The following is a 17,967-nucleotide window of genomic DNA, read 5'->3' on the forward strand; positions in this document are numbered from 1 at the left end:
GTTTGTACCTTCATTTGAAATCTCACAGGGAGAATACTTTTCCTTCCCTTCATCAAATCAAAATACATGAGTGAACAGAATGTGCAGACGCTTCTTTCCCCACGAGGCTGAAGTGGGTGCTCCCTTCCTAGATCACAAAGGTGTTACAAAAGCTTGTAACCTGCTGTCACCATTCCTGTAACGCTGCTTCCAATCCTGTCTCAGCTGCCATCATCTCAGTGAAAAGAAAATGCCTCATATGATCAAAAATAGTTTCATTCTCTTAAGTAATTCTTCTGATTTAAAAAGTGAATATCCAAGAGAGGGGGGGAAAGTGAGGGAAAAAACCTACAGAGAGAGGAAATAAACTAGTGAAGGATCACAGTGCATTTCCAATCCCCTGCTAACAAATCTCATCCGAAGAATAAAAAAAGCATTCTCCAAATGTTACACAAGTTTAACAATCCATTTGTCAGTGTATGGATACAAACTATCTGAATTTCCATTCTCTTCTCTGAATCACCAGTTTTCCATGGTGTCAAATGCCAAAATCATAGAAATAAAAATCAGAAGGGCAGACTAATGCAGCCAGTGTAACAGGAACAAAGGTGTTTGTGGAGGACTCATCCATGGAAGTGTTGAAGGCCAGGTTGGCTGAGCCAGGGGCCCTGAGCCACCTGATGTGGTGAGTGCCATCCCAGCCCATGGCAGGGGGTTGGAGCTATATGATCTTCAAGATGCCTTCCAGCCCAAAGCCTTCTATGATTCTGTGAGATATGGCAACCTTTACAGTAACCTGTGCCACATACTGATGGAATATCTACAGGAGAGGCTTAAACTTTTGAGGTAATATTTTGGAATTCTGATTGTCAAAACCTGGATTTATATCTGTTACATGTTCTTGTTATATTAATAGAGCCCCTCTTCCTATAACATTTAGGAGTGTCCAAGTAGATGTCAAGAGTTAAACCAAGACAGGAGTAAGCATCAAGGCAGAGTGCGGAAGTGGGTGCAGAGCAGGGAAGCCAGCACACAGCTCTGTCTCTGCCCCACAGTCTGGTTTAATGATCATTCTTGCTGTGTCTTTCATGTCACTCTCTCTGAAACAAAGAAGAGCTGTCATTTTCTGGAACTGGAAATCTGCTTTGCTTATCTTCATTTGTAGAGCAGATGCTGAAACAAAATAACATTTCTTCCCAGGGTTTCTCATTTATGTATCTGTCAGAAGGTTTTGTATGTCTCAAAATAAAGAACTGTCAAGAAGTAGCTCCGTGAGTCGATGACATTTGTGCATCTCTAGATAAAGAGTGGAGTGGGTGTATCCTAACCAATATAGAGCTTGAATTCGTTTTTCTTTTGAGAAAGAGGCTCAAATTCTTCTGAACTTAGGTCTTGATATGAAATAACTGTGAATGTGATTTAAAATATAAGGCTCCCTTTTCAAAGGTTCAGTTTTATTGGATACTGTTTAAAATCAGTTTCCTGCTGACCATCACTCTGTAGGAAGGCTTTGCAAGTGGATGAAGTATCTTCATCAAAAAACATGGAAGGAATAATGTAATGTTTAACACCAGCAGAACAATTCTTTCACTGCCCCCTGTCCCCCAAGCACCAGTTACATAACAAAACATGTGAATACTGAATAACATTGATATAGTCACTTCCAGTTGTAATGCCAGGAAAAACAGTCTGAGGACTAGAAAAATCACATACCAAATACAAACACTTGCTGTGAAAGTCAACAAGAGATTATTAGGAAGTCAGCAAATTCAAATTATAATATTAGCACTGAGACTAATCAGATATAAATGGTAAATTTTGTAAAAAACCTATGATTTATTCAGTATTAATGTCCTGGAATTGATGACCTTTACAGAAGTTTCATGTGTAAGAAAGAACCTTATCAATTGGACTGTCAAAATGTTGTACTCAGAAATTGGCTATTGTAGAAATCCTTATCTCTCTCTCTCAAAACTGAAGACAGTAGTATCTGACAAGCTGCATTCTGTGTTGCCACTGACTTTATCAGTGTGAGGTGCTTTGCTCCACACTTGGATTTTGAAGTGCCAAAGAAAGCCCAATCCTTTGAGCCAGTAGTGTTCCCTTTGCTTTACAGACAAGGGAGGGCTGAAGAGGAAGCTGTTATTAGCTCAAGATCAGCATCAGGTTGTGCTGCCCATGGCCTGTGGAAGTGAGACGAGTCTGTCTCTGAGGCTGAAGTGCCAAAAACACCCTTCCTGCTTACCTGGGAGCGGGAGGCATCTGCACCTCCTGCTGTTGGCACTTTTTGAACACTGAAGAGCAGCATGAACTGTGTTGCTCTTTCCTTGCAAAGGACCTAAATAACAAAATTAATTATTATATTCAGGTAGAGACAGGAATTATTTTTATAATTTCTCCCCAATGTCTTCCTTCTATTATTTCTGCTGGAGTTTTCTTATTTGTTGCTACTAGTATTTGTTAGTACTACTGTTATTACTAGGCATTCTTATAGTATTGACAACAGTGTTGACAAGTTCTACCTGCATTACTTTAAGGAGCAATCCTGTACTTTACACTGTTTAGTCCAGAAAAATAACCAGAAAATGTCTTCGGAGATTTTTTTTTAATACATGGAGATGCAGAACATTAAAAGAAAGGCAGAAATCAGAAGTGTGTGTGTACATGCTTGTGAACTTTGAACAAATTTGAGGTTGTTCTTTGTAATTGGAGTCAATTAATAATAGTTTAAATAGATAAGTATTAGAAATGTTGACTAATAGTTGCCCCTAGAGGTATTCACCTTTGTTGCTTGCAAAATGTATTAGTAATTTCCTCTTGCTGATGTTCCTTTTCTCATTTTGTACTTGGGAAAGGATTATGAAATTCATTTGTCTTTTACACTCTCGGAAAGGAAATACAGAATTCATGAAGACAAGGGCATGGTATGACAAAATCCTTGCATTTCAATTGAGAAAGAAAAAAAGGAAATATCTGCCTGTTCTTACTGGATATATCTTTATTTATGTGAGCACATCTTGGATGTCATTGTGTCTGTTACTTAGTGTAAGAACAGTGATGAAAACATTTCCACCTGCATAAACAGCATTCCTCCTCCCATTGAGCCTGCAACCACATGAAGAATATCTTGGTTGCTTTAAATGTATTTCCTTTCTTCTCCTGTGTATCCAAATTTTCTGAGCCGGTTCTATATTCAGTAATACTTAGTGAATTCTAGTGAAAACAGTAAAATAAGCAAAGTAATAAATTGACTGGAGTATCTGTTTGCACGATGTCATTGAGCACAGCATAGTTTAATGTCAGAACACTCTGTACTCATGTCTGTGATGAAGGACACAGTGTGCCCTTCACCTGCCCAGTTGGTACAGGCAGAACTTTCAGCTTTATGCTGTTTCTGCAGGCAAAGCTGAAGCTGAACACAGTAACTTAAACATCCTCATTCACAAATGCCTTATGCCCAGGTGGTGGTCTGATATGCTGATGATGCTTTGCATTGCTTCTCCAACATTTAAACTTGGCTTGAAAAGTTTTCACAGATAGTTTGTGGTTTTTATTGATTTTAAAAATTAATTTCCTAATTATTTAATTCCTTGATAAATGAATCCATTAATTTTTATGGGTTTGTGCTTTAGTCCTAGGAGAAACTATCTGACACAAAATTTTGTATTTTGCTGTGGTTTTTTGGATTAAGGCTTTCTTTTCTGTAGAATTTTGCTGTGAAGATACAGGAGAAAATTAATTTTGTATGTCTGTTTATGGATAAAAGTATTAAAAACCATGTGCCTGTTTTTAAATACTAGTTCTATATGAAAATAGTCCTTTACTAGTCATGTTACTGTAAATCACAAAATAATATTTCTTCTTTCACAACAAACGATTACATTACAAATTATGTATTGTGTATGTGTCAATACATAACCTTGAGTAGTGTTTTGTCAGAAGTGTGTCATTAGTGGCTTTGGAAAGGAAATATTTGTAGTATTTATTTGATTGGTTTGGTTTGCATGTAGATTCTCAAGGGAGTAATTGAGCTGTTGATTCTGAGGATATGAGTCTTCTTAGTAACAGTGAGAATTATGCCTATAGGTGTCAGTTTAAGATGATAACATAGCAGCAATTACTAAAAAGTTTGCAGTTAATTGTTGAATTGTTGGCTATTGATCTGTAGAGTGTTGGTGTTCAGGAATGGATGCTAATAGTTTACTTTTATTGTATGCTTAGGAAACTAATCTGCTTTCAGACAATTAAAAGGAAAAGTCTTACTTACAGAATCATTTGTGCATCTTTATGCCATAGCTGCTGGATCAGACTATTGAAGATTTCATTGTTTTTAAAGTATCCCTTGGATCCTCCCCACACTTTTCCTTCTTCGTTGGTAGAATTTGGGGACTTTTGGCACACATTTTCTTTGAGGTTTTTTGGGCATTTGGGTTGGCTGGTTGATTGGTTTGTTTTCCCCCAGTCTGATAACATCTATTAAATAAAGAAGGAAAACATTAAAAATTAAAAGTGTTCTACTTCAGTCCCTCTGTAGTGGCTGTTGTGCTTTTGGGGCAGTTGCCAGGTGTTCAGCTGGCTGGAGGCTTGTGCTGCTTACAAAGAAGTTGGCAGAGACTGACTATACCTTTAGAAATGGTTGCCTCTGAAAAATTTTATTACTCTAAAAAAAGGAAGGTGTTCTCTGACAGAGATTTTGGAGTTGTGGAGAAAAGGAAGGGCTGGCATTGGGTAGCTCAACGCCATTTACTGCTTGCAGAAATAATAGCAGTAATGTATTTCTTGGCATAGAGGTGGGCATACATTCGGGAATAAAGAAGCTATTTAGCTAATTTTCAGCTTGTATTTGCAAACTGTAACAGGGGGTAGCTCTGCCTGCTGCAGGCTGTGTCTCCAGTTCATGAATTCCTGGCACCCATCTGTATGTCATACAGCTGCACTAGACCTCGGTACAAAGTGAGCTGTGTCAGCTTTGGCCAACTCTGCCTAACATTATCCCAACTCTCCAGTGAAATATTATTCAGCCTTGAATTCACCCATGTGGTGAATATTCATTTCACAGGTAATTATTGTCATCCCCAAACAGCTCCACTCACACAGACCAAACTTCTCACGCAACCCATCATCGCTGTCACTGTTTTGGCAGCACAGAGCTTCTGATTCCTCATGCTTTAATAATGCTCCATCATCTGTGCTATCAGATTTGGGTCAAATGACCATCATAAGGGTTAGAAAACTCTTCCTTTATGCAATGCTTTAAGAAAATAAAGAGAGGCACTTACCACTTTCTTTTGCTTGTGCTCCCCTAAGTCCCTCACCTGAGCTAACAGCACAGTGGTCACAAACAAGGTGCTTGTTTGCTGTACCTTGGTACTCCAGTTTAGATACCCAGTGTGATCAACTGAGCGTTCAGACATTATATTTCAGGATTTTTAAGTTTTTTTCCAAGCTTGTTGCTACTAAAAGAAATCTCAGCCCTTAAATTGGATATAGTAGTAATGGCTTTATCTCAACTGTCAATTGAGTGGAATAATGTTGCTAACAAGTACTGGTATTTCAGTTTACTTTTATGATCTTTTTTGAAGACTTATATGCATAAAATATATTTTAATGGCTGATAAGTCCTACAAAAGGATAAAAATACACAAAAAGACTGTTTTCTTTCTATGCTCTAAGGATTATTGCTATCATTATTAAAATGAATAAAAGTGCTAAATAGCTGCAATTATAGTGGTAAGAGATCAGTAAGTGTCTGAACTGGTTAGAGTTCAGCAACAGATTGTTTGCAAATGAGGCGTTTACAAACTTGATATCTTGGACAGCATGCAGCACAATTTTACAATGTTTGTATCATTATTTTTTAAAATTAGCCTCAAAACATGTTCAACAAATTTGTCCATTATAATTTCAGCAAGCTAGTCTAAGCAAGAAGACAACTGTGTTAAACAGGAAAATACTGACTTGTAATATTTTCTATCCAGTGTCTCTTCAGTTATTCCATAGGAGAGCACCTGACAGGCTGCTTCTCACTCAGTGTTTGGGTGTCTGTCCCAGCATCTGTCCACTGATTCTTCATTTTGAATTGAAGAAAAGCAGGGAGATGTGGGAAGGGGACAGCTGAGGGGTGTAAATACTCCTCTGAATGTGTATGTTGTTGACAAGATAGTTCAAATAAATACTTATTATTAGCTTGGCAAAAATAGTTCTTTGTCCTGTATTCACTTTCTCTTTAGCTACATGGCAGGTCACTGCTCATCCTGCTTAGGTTGAATTGCCCTTATGTTCAGATCCCCTGGGTTCAAGCCCATCCTTCCCTCCTTCTCCCGCCACTGGGAGTGCCAGCACTGAAAAATGTCTGCTCCCAATTCAGTGCCAGGTTCGTGTGCTCTTTGCAATAGGGCTCAGGTTGGTTTCTCAGAGCTCTCTCTGTCTGATCAGAGGCAAGTCAGCGAGGATCTTGCTGTGTTTTTAAAGATCAGTAGTTTAAGCTCCTACAGCTGAATGTTTTGGGGCTTTTTCACTTATAACCACTTCTGGATGTGCTGCTTGCATCCTTTGCCAGTTGTCCTGATCAGCTGTGCTGTTTATTTCCCATTTGCTCTGTCACTGCTGTGTCTAATATTGGACACAGCACGAGATGGTGCAGCTCAGGAAATGGTGAAGCAGCTGGTAGGAAAATGAGACAATACTAAATGGAGAAAATGTGAAAAAAGGCAAAATCCACATGTGACTTGTACATTCTGTGGGGAACTGCTTTTTGTGAAGACTCTGCACTCGGCATATTTGCATGAAACAAATTTAATAGGAAAAAACAATGGAAAAGGGTTTTTAGTTGTGGTTAACCACATAGAGCTGTAGAGCTGTCTGTTAGGAGAAACCTTTTTACAAAGGTTTCTGTTTTCTTGATCTGAAAAAAATCCTTGCATAACTGGGTATTTGCCTGGGATTTTTTCTGAAATGTTTTTTCCCTGTAATATGGTTAAACTGAACGAAAAATAGACAATTCTGCAGACTGTCACTAAGTATCTCTAAAATACAGTGTTCATTACAAAGAGAATATACTATATGTGTTAGAATTGTGAAGTATGAATGAAAAACAGACAATTCTGCAGACTGTCACTATCTCTAAAATACAGTGTTCATTACAAAGAGAATATACTATATGTGTTAGAATTGTGAAGTTTATAGTTTATAGTTGCATGTTTTAAGTCTTTTAGTTTTGGGGGTTTTTCCCCCTCCTTAATATAGTGAGTGCATGTGTGAGCTGGGTTTTTCAGTAGAGGAAACAGTTGCTGCTGCAGTCCTTCCAGAACTGCCAGCAGTAGAGTTAACTGTGTTTTTACAGAATAAAAACAAAAGAATTGAGACACTGAATGCTCCTGTAGCATTCCTTTTCTTAGATCTCCAGCATGATTGAGAATTGCTCAGGTGAGGGTGGGGCCATTTCCCTCTCCAAACACCTGTATCCTTGGCATGTATTAAAGTACCTGAAGATTCTCTAAACTAAATTTTTACATGGTTGTTTTGCCTGATTATCTGTGGCCTTAGTGTTTGAATTCTGCACAGATTCTTTTACTAGTACATATAAATGTCATTGAACATGGTTTAATACACAATTGCTCTCATTTTTGTTTGAATCTGGTGTTTTCTCTGGAGTCTGTGTTTTCAGTGCTTTCTCCCTTATGTGTCCCTTTTCTGATCATGCCTTAATTACATTTTAAGTGCCTTCTGTGTTGCTGTCTCCACTGCCTCAATTAGTTCACCTCCAACTGTGTGAATATTTTAATAACAAGGCACAAAGTATTTCTGGCAGTACAGAGTGTGAGCTCTGCATTCAGCCTATGGCAAGCTTTCCTTCAGGGCAGGATAGAGTTTACAGAGGCACTGTAGGTTAATGTGTGAGTGTCATTTGGGTTTGATTTATTTTCTTTGGGTTAGTCTCAGCTGCAGTGCAGGCTCTTAACTTCAACTCTTCCTGAGCATTGTTGATCGAGCACCTTTGCAGAGCCAAGAATTATGGAGAGCTCATGGGCTCACAGCTGTGAAACCCAAGGTATGTTAACTATGAAGAGAGTCACCCGTGTGCAGCTTCTGTTCCACAAATAAAATGTCTGAAAGGCAGATGCTGGAAAACTTCAGAAGCAATTTTTTTATGGGCAATGCAAATACTGTAGGTAACTTTTCCTGTGGCTTTCAATCTGTTAAGATACAAGTTATTTAATGTTCTGATTTCCTTTTTCAGGATTTATCTATCAAAGTTGGTAACAACTTTGAACTCTCTCATGTTAGGTACTCAGCCTCCCAACTATTTTTCTATGCATTATCAATGTATATGTATCCATTTACTTGATGATGGAGGGGATTTAGTTTTAGTTGTGGGTAGTCAACACTATCTGTGATTTGCATTAGAAAGAGCAGGTGCCTGCCCACTAATTGTCAACAGCAGAAATCACATTTCAATATCAGTCAGTGCCTTGTCATTCCCCAGGTGTCAATTGTAAGGCTGTGTTTCTGTGAAACATTAAAACACTATGTGGTTAAATCTCAGGCTGGAGGTTTCAAAGTCAGGGACTAGAATAGCTGCTAAAATGAGTGCCATTTAGGAGTGATTTTGTATTTTCAACAATTACAGCTCTCATTAAGAAAGGGCAGGGAAACTAAAGAGGTCTAGAGCTGTAAAAATTTGAGCCAACTGCTCCTAATGATACTGGAGTTATTTCACATGTCATGACTGTGTTCCCAAAGTTTGGGTAAGTTTTGCTGCCAGATCATGGGATCTCACACTTGTTCAAACTTCATGACAATATACAGAGGTCCTTTGATTTGGTCATCTTTGGAATTTCCTCATACTTAATTCCCTGTAGTGCAGCACTTCCCTCTTTGGAAGCTCTGTATCAAATCTCGAGATGGAAAATCTTGTAGATACCACATTGTATGCTTGAGAACTATCATGGTGACAAAAGTGTCTCAGATTTTCATCTTTCCTTGTTAATCATGATGTGCATTTTTGGATAGTATATCTTTTAAGAAGTATTTATTTAACTTAATTAATATTGTGTGATTGTGATGCAGGATTACCCCAAAATAATTTTCTGGAGATACACAGCTGGAATGGTGCCACCACCTTCAGCTGAGTTTCTTCGATGCATTTTGGTGACGTAAACCCCAATATTTTTATATTTTGCAGTTGCAGATACAGAACTTTATAACTTTATAACTTGTATAATTGCCTTTAGAAATACAGTGTAGAAGAACAAATGTCTGGAAATATCAGAAAATCTAATAAATATAGTAAAGATCTTGTAAGGAAAATCAGTTAAACAGTTGAAAAAAAATGTTGCAATTGTATGTGTAAAAATACAACATGCAAACCCAATCATTTTCCTTCAATTGTTGTAATATTAAACTGCAGCAGAGCTGACCTTTAAGTCTGAACTGCTGTTATTGAAATTTCTTTGGTAAACCGAACACTTGAGGAAAGGAGGGAGCAAAAGTGGTCAGAATTATGTGAAGGCAGTTAAATCTCCCATCTCTTGATCAGATGGAACATTTGATGACAAACCCCTCAAGAGATTTGGGGGGAAGAGGGGCTGTTTGACTGACAGGCCGTGTCCCCAGCCGGCCGATCAAACGGAACGGACGTGCCAAGTTGTCTTCCGTGTGTTCTCACTGATGTCAGATTGACAGCAGGATGTAATTGGATGTGAATGGAAGTGCTGAGGAGCTTGTGCACATGCTTGTGCTTTCTCTTTCTTCTTCCAACATTAATCTGAAGGGTGAATTTCTTTGTCTGAATGTTACTTAGCAGTTCAATTTAAATTAAAAAATACACGGCTTTCATAGTATATGTTAATAAATTAAGTTCATGTCCCTCATATGCAAATTTTTGCATAATCTGGAAAAAAAATATGAAAAAGAAGTTCACATACCTGCACCCCTAATTGAATAAGTCAAAATCAAACTCTTTAAGTGCCTCAGGTTTTATTAGGGGGCATCTTGCAGTCTGACTTGAGTTTTTTTTCCAGTGGAAAAGGTGATTGCGTACTAAAAAGCTGTTAGTAAATTTGTGGGGAAAATTAAATATTTTAACAGTGAAAAATAGATTCATGGATTGCATTTTCAAAATCTCAGAACAAAGCTAGATTTCTAGGGTTTTTTTGAGGCAAACCCAGTGTCTCTTGAAAGCCTCACCTAAGAGATAGTTTAAAAATGCTTCATAGTCTGGTAGTCTGGCCAGGAGTCATTACTCTGTAGGATTCTGATTCTCTTCATAAAGAGCCCTGGGCACACTGATCTAATTTGGCCCTTCTTTGAGCTGAGGGTGTGCTGTTGACTGCCAAAACTGGTTCCAATTTCAGTTATTTAATGAGAAAAAAATGATAAAAGTAGTTGTAGTGTTCTGCAGGTGTTAGACATCCCACCAAGAATTCAGTGGATGTTAATTCCACACTGGGGCTTCATTAGACAGTCTTTTTTAGCTGGATGCTTGGGAGGTTATCAGATGTACCTTCAGGATGGGCAGCATTCATGGGGTTGATCCCCAAGACCTGAAGAGGTTGGCTGGCAGAATATGTGTGTCTGCTTGCTGTGCCAGCACACCCGGCAGCTCTGGGAACCTGCAGACTGGGATTTGTCAGCCTTGAATTGGACACGGAGGGCAAGAGCCTTCTGCTGGGCACATCTCCTTGTGCCCAGGGCAGGGTGTTGCTCCTGCTTTCCTTGTTTCTGGGATGGCAGCACAGTGCACTGTGGCACTGCTTCTTGTGCACAAGGGCTGTTCTCTGGTTCTCGCTACACAAGGTGCTGCTGGGACCTGGCACCCCATCCTTTAAGGGATTTTGCCTCTATGTGCTTAGACCTCTCAGTGATACCTTCTCCCTTGCAAATACTTTTTCCTAATTTTCAGCATTTTTAACAGTTAGAAAGTGAAGAAATTGGACTTGGTCAGTGCAGTGTTGCTGAAGCCTTTTGCTCACTTGTGCTGAAATGACTCATTGACTGATCACTCATTGAAACTGGCTCAGGGCATCAAAACCACCTTCCTCTGCTCCAGCCTGGCTCCCTTTGCTGCCTGCCTTCCATTCATGTCACTTCAAAGGAAGATGGCTAGTAGCACCCTTGATACTCTCTTAAGCTACTTTAAAATGATATTAGAGCTTTGTAGTTTCTGGTGAAAGTTAAGGTGAGGAGCTGAGTTACTCTGATGATTCCTTTTGAGCATTGTCTGTGATCTGAGTGCCTCGGGTCTGCTGAATGTCCCAGCAGTAAAGGAGAAGATTTCTGGTAAATGGGTGTTGACAGCAGCTCTCTAAAAGTCTTTCCACCATCACAAAGTTATGCACTTGCCAGCTGCTTACTCTGAGACAGTCACAATGACCTAAAGCCTAAGAGCTACCCTAGCCCACTGGATGCATAGAATTAACTTCTGGATTTACAGCCCTGAAAATTAAATCCCAGTTTGGACTTCTGGATTTTTGCATGTTTAGCCTTCTAAAACTAAGTCAGTGAAATTTATGAAGATACCTGCTTTGCACATCTTTTGTCTTAAAAAGATTTTGGTGCTCGTTATCTAAAGGTACAGGCTCGACTGCAATTTTAGAAACAAATATTTTTGTTTTGAAAACAAATATTTATTTCAATATTTTGATTAATAAAACCGTGTATTTTAAATGTACTTTATAAACCAGAATCAAAACTGTTGATAGAAATTATTTTCGTATCTTTGTCGCTTTTTTTTTAGGTAGTGAATAGCTGTGTCATGCTTAGATGTCATGGACATCTAAGACTGAGGTTTGAATCAAAGGGATTTGATTTTTTTTAATTTAACTGCTTTCAGAAATTAAAACTAGAAAAGCATGGCAGAGTTGGATTCAAGTTTGTAAGGCTAGAGCCACAGTTTGAGGGTATTTTCACTTTGAAGAATGTTGGTACTCTGTTTGCACTCTAATAATTTTGACAGCTTTTCTTCTCTGAAGTGCCATACAGAGTTGAAAACAAGACAGAATCACAAGATCAGCTTTGCCTGTTGAGAGCTGTGAATGCACTGGACTAGAGGTAGCAGTACAGTACCCCACTGCTTCACACCCCCTGGTTAATCTGGAGGAAAACTGTTCATGTGAAACTCTTTCAAAGGGAAAGTTAGTTAATCTGCTTGAGATAGTTTGATTCATGGTTCTAGTGCCCTTTATGAAAGTTTTAGTTTTGGCTAGGTTTAATTTTGAAAATTTAATCACAAGAAGAAAGGATTCATCATCTATTGCTTCCCTCAAACACAAACATAAATGCCAAAAATTGTAATAGAAAAATTATTATAGAGCCAAGGAACCTTTAAAATACTTGAAAGAAAATTGGAATGCTTTTCTCTTATGACAGAGTTTTTGGAAACAAAAAATATTTCTTTCTTGAAAATCCTTAACTTCTTCATAGATTATCGCATATGGAGAAATTAAATTATATGTGAATCTATTGTAAGACAAGCTTTTCCAAACTATTTCAGCTGTAATACTAGAAGAATTCAATTTATCTGCACAAATGATATTGAGGTTCTTTCTCATCTGTGATAACTATATTTTTTTATCCTCTCGTCTTTAGTAGGGTAGAGTTACTGTGATCATTATTTGAGAATAAGTTGGTATCTGAAATTTAGGTTAAGTGCTAGTTCCTGGCATTTGCTATGGTTTTATAACTCTAAAATTCATTAAAGGAGCGATATTTATGAGTACCTGCAGTAGAAATTTCTCTTTAACAGAATCCTGTGAATGGAAGTATTTTGCCTCATAAAGCCACAGTTTGGAGCATGAAAGGCTGTAGCCAGCAATAATTCAGGTGTATTTGAACTTCAAGGATTAAATTTCTAACTTATATTGTGCTGAGAGTGTTTCTTCCTAAATTAAAATGAGACTGCTGCATCCACACTGTAGCTCCAAAGATGTCTCCTCTGGCATCTTGTTAGTTGAGAAACTCTTGAAAAACAAAATCTCTAACATAAAGAATTTCTAGTGCTCTCCAAAAGAATATTCTGCTTCTGGGGACAGAGAAAGTTCATCTTTGTCCCCATAGGATCAGGATGATTTCTGTGCAAAAATTCCTTATTTATGTTGATTTCAGTAGTAGTAAAAATAAAAATTAATATCTGAGGACTCCATGAGATAAAATACTCCATGAGAATATTTTAAGAGGTTCAGTCTCTTTCTGTGCTCTTTATTTAAGCTTGAAGAATTAGTCTGAAGAAGAGACTAGAAAGATATTTGCCATGAGGCATTGGTTGGAATCTCATCCTCTGGTACCTTTAGGGAAGGACCTGAAGAATAAAGACTTTTTCTTCCTTATAAATTTCACAAGCCAAAGAGTTTCCTGAAAGTGCAGCCTCCTTTCCTAATCCCTTGGCTGCCTAACCTGCAAATTTCCTTCCTTAGTGTTGTAACAGACTCTGATTCCTCTTTTATTCCTCCTTTAGTTATTATAGTTGATATTTTTGAACTTTCTATAATTTTTGCTGCTTAGTTGAGGTTGATGTCAGAAAGTAAGCTACATAAATAAGGGAATGCAAGGAAAAGTTGAAATACAGCAAAATAAAATTCACAATACAATGCATTTGCTGTTGAAGTAAAAAAATTCAAATGGTATATTTTATCTGGTTTTTATTTATGTGTAATATTTATATCAATTTTTATTTATTGAAATATGTGCAGCTGAGGAACAGTTCCAGGCTGTGGCAATAATGCAATTGCTGATAAACATGACATTTCTGAAACAAATTAATAGTCACTGTAATGCATTTTTGAAAATTAATTTATTTTTGGCTTCTTTCTCAATGATTTTTGTACAGATGGTTATTGGAGCTTAATTTCATTGAATTATATTGTCCTAGGAAAGATGTGGTATGATCGCAACATGGAAAGAAGTTTGACTAAATGAGGAGCATATTCACAAAAGCATTCAAAAATACATGTAGCAGGTTGTGTTTCACGAATGCCTTTATGAAGCAGCTTAAGATCTCTGCACATTTAATTCTCAAGTCCAGCAACCAGCCAGTAAACCACCGTCCTCAGGTGAAAAATGAGAAATTTTAAGGGCCGTTGAACACATGAAATTTAGCAGAGTGCTCAATAGCCCTCAAAATTTCTCATTTAGGAGAATGCATATGTATTGCTTCCAAAAATGAAGGCAAACTTCACTTTCCCATTTGATTTACATTTTTTCCTCACTCCTTCCCTCCCTCTCTCCCAGTGTCTGAGTCTCTTACACTACGAGTAGCTGGTCTGCCTTTCTGCCTTGTTTTGCAACACACATAATACACCTGCAGATTAAAGCTCTGGTCTAAGTTCACTGTGAAAAAATATACACCAATATACACTAAAATCCCAACCCATAAACAGAAGTGCATGTCTGGGATGTTTTTTCCCTTACATTCCCAATGTACTCCCTCAGACACAAGCATAAACATGATACTTTGCAGGTTAATGTGTATTATTTGACTTTCTGGAGTTCCTTTCTTGTTCTCCCCCAGACTATGATATTTCCAGTCTTTTCAAAAACTCAGTCTGAAAGAGGACATTAGGCCAAAATAAGTATAATGGATTTAAAATGCCAAGACTGATATTTTCTCCTTGCCTTTGAGCTACTTACTCTCTTTTATAATTCTATATTTGCAGAAAGAGTAATTTGTATTTTTTTCATCCAGAGAATTGATTCTGTGTGTGTTTGAACCGGGAGCATTCTCAGAGTTAGAACCACCTCATACCAAGAATCAGGAATAAAACTAATTTGTGAATCAGTGATGTTTAAAGACTTTTACAATCAATACATTGCAATTGCTTAATTATATGATGGGGTTCATAAAAGGCACCTAATTGCAAGATGTAAACCTATTCCAGTTTATAAATAAATTTTATTTTTCTGTAAGCGTTTTCTCTAGTTGAGCACATAGGTCAATTAAGTGATTTAAATTAATATTTATCATTCTGTTATTAATACAAAATAAAAGTTTTCCATAAGCAAATAAGAGGACTGGAAAGTCTTCATGTCCATAACTACTTATATTTTAGTTTTATGTTTCTTCTTTCTTCTTTGTTTGGATAATTTTTTATGTATTTTAAATATTTATTTATTTAGTTAAATATTTATTTATACTTGTGGTTAGTTGGTAGAAATCAGCAGAATTCTTGGCAAATGGCAACAGTGGGGCGATTCCACAAGTCCTGCAAGTCCAAGTTTGCAGAATTACTAGGTTGGAGAGAAGGGCCTCTGTGGTCTTTCACTAAGGTAATTTTTTTTTTTAACCCGTGCCAGGAAAACTGAAAGAGTTACAGAAAGAGTAGCTGGCTCATACTCATGACCATACAATGGAAGATGCACTGGGATAAGTGTTTTGTATCTGCATGAAGATCCTAACTTAAGTTTTGAACTGTACTGGTGGCTAAATTGATGCCACAGTAAATAAACCCTTCATGAGTTGCCTGGCATTTTCAGTAACTTTGTTTGTGAGCAAAGCTGGAGCTGTGTTGGAACTGCCTGGTCAGCTGCCCAGTTCTCATGTCAGTTTTAAATAGCACTGTCCAACTTCTCTTTAACTGCTTATCTCTGAAGATTTTTTTTTAATAGAAAATTGTATTTAGAAGTAGAAAGAAAGGGGTCTGTTAATTGAAATGCTGATTTTTTTTTAACAAGCCTTCTTTCCTTTTATCGCTCATTAACTATTTAATATTTCTTCATGCATTACTTTTTGAAAAAAACTAATAAGTATCAATGTGAGATAAAGTACATTTTTAATGGTTGTGTTACAACAGGCTCCATGAGGGTCCAGAGTTGAAAATCCCTTCATCATCTTCATAAATGCCACTTTTTTTTCCTCTGTTCTGTGTTCATGCAAAACCTTGAATTTTGTATTAATGTTCTCTCATTTCCCTGGTGACTAGGTCTTTGTGGTAATACCGAATCTATCATAAATCTACTTGAACTTTATCTCCTTGTGGAAATACGTAGTATTTTAGGTAAAAAGGTTAGATATGCAGACTAAAAGCAACCACTTCTGCCATTGTAAAAGCTTTTCAGAAAATGCATCCCGTGGGAGTTAAAATCCTGCAAAGGCTTGTATACTTAAGAAATAGACTATTAAGGCAATAGGTTGTGTTAAACTTGAGTTGAACAGAATTATAGTATAAAAAGTCTCTTTCGCAAAAAAAAAAATTGAATTAACATATAGACTGAAGGGTAAATTCTGTCCTTCTTAAAAATGTGTAATCTAATTAGCATTTTGTGGAATTTACTGGGATGAGTTTTCCCCGTGGCATATGCAAATGCACACAGGGAGAAGATGGGCCCCGGGCTGCTAATGGCAGATATCTGCCTGGAGGGACAACCATGTAGAAAATGCCTGCATCCATGTCCCCTGAGGACCTGGCGTCAGCTGAGGTGATTCTTGAAGTTATAGGAAGATTTTTAATTATGGGGAAGTTCCTCAGATGATGAAAATAAGCAAAGATTTCTTTTAAACGGGAAGAAAGATCAGATGATGTTTCCTTAAATCATACCTGTTGTAGGGTAGACAAAGTTCAAATGCCAGATGTTCCCTACGCAGCTTCCAAGTATTTTGGCTTTTTTCTCTTAGCTGCTCCATCAAACTTTGGAGTCAGCCTCAGTGCATTTGAGAGACTTGGAGGATAGTGCTCATGAATGCACATCTCAGCTTCTCGAGGATGGGGCTGGGACCACATCCTCCTCCCATGAAAAAGAGGAAAAGACCAGAGAGGTGATGGAGCATTTGGGATCCTCCCCTCATCTGTCTTGCTGCTCCAAAGGGAGCAGGAGCAGTGGTGGCTGGTGCTGCTGGGGTGCAGCAACACCAGGCAAGGCAGGGTGACCTTGCATGACTCCTGGAGGAAGGTGAGGCCGTGGCCATGCTTTTCTGTTTGCTGCCTGCCTTCTTCCCTTGCCCTCCACAAATGAGGTTGCCATTCCCCCAGCTCAAAGCCAAGACTATAGCAAAGACCTTCAGGAATTTTTGGATGGCAAAAAAATATAGAGACAGATGACTTAAAATTTCCTCGGGTGGTTCAATTTATATCTTAGCATTTGGTTTGTAGGTTTTGGTTGATACCTTCAAGAAAATACCTGGGTTTTTTGTTGTTTCAGAGAGAGTGATTAAAATCAGAAACATTCCTCTCGCTAGCTGGTAAGTGGATTAGTTGGGCAAATTAAAGCTTTGGTTAGGATGACAGTAGAAAAGAGTATTTGTCCTTAGTCTTAAACAATGACTCTTGTCTCTAATGTTTCTTTTCTAGAAACTGAAATACTGTATGCATATTTGACATTGTATTTAGTCTCTCAAGATGGCATCCCAGGTTTGATGTTCAATTAGGAAGTGCAGTTCTGTAATCCTTATTTAATTAGAACTCCCTGTCTTAGTCCCTGTGAGTTGCATTTGTAATTGGATTCTCACAAGTGAGAATATGCAGAGGCTACCTCAAAGGGGAGTTGCAATTTGCTGATGTGTGTTACTTACCTGTAGTTCTTCGAGAATGTTTCCTCTGCATATTCACATTATGGGTCCTGTCCACCTTCTGTTTGTCCTTGGATTTCTGCTGCCCAACAGCTGTGGTGTTCAGTAAGAGTAACCTGTAGCACTGTACAACTCTCAAATCTCAGATGGCTTGGTGTCATCAGATGGCCTTTGTACAGTCCTAGTAGTCACTGCTCTCCTAGGAAGTTCCTGTAGGCCACCAGCACTGGAGAACCCAAACCCACTGGTGTGAATATGCAAGGACAGCACTCTCAAAGAGCAAGCCAATGGTAAGTACCATTTCTTTGTCTTCTGTGATAAACCACATATTTTAAATGTTATTTTTTAACTTCCCTATTGGGAAATTTGCTACACTTTCCCTAGGATAAAAACATACTGAGATTAATTTAGAGCCGTTGCCTTCCTGGCAAAACGTGAGAAAGTATGTGTGTTTGCAGATGCTCACTTCAGTTGTAAATTATGTGCAGCTA

At 37.9% G+C, this 17,967-nt stretch overlaps 1 protein-coding gene across 5 annotated transcripts in view; it reads left to right on the forward strand.

Annotated features, from left to right (window-relative positions):
- TENM1 (teneurin transmembrane protein 1) overlaps positions 1-17,967 on the forward strand; it is a 782,308-nt gene that overhangs the window by 560,058 nt on the left and 204,283 nt on the right. The window lies entirely within an intron of this gene.

This window comes from Passer montanus, unplaced genomic scaffold (genome assembly GCF_014805655.1).
Source record: "Passer montanus isolate IOZ18808 unplaced genomic scaffold, ASM1480565v1 scaffold38, whole genome shotgun sequence".
NCBI lineage: Eukaryota > Metazoa > Chordata > Aves > Passeriformes > Passeridae > Passer > Passer montanus.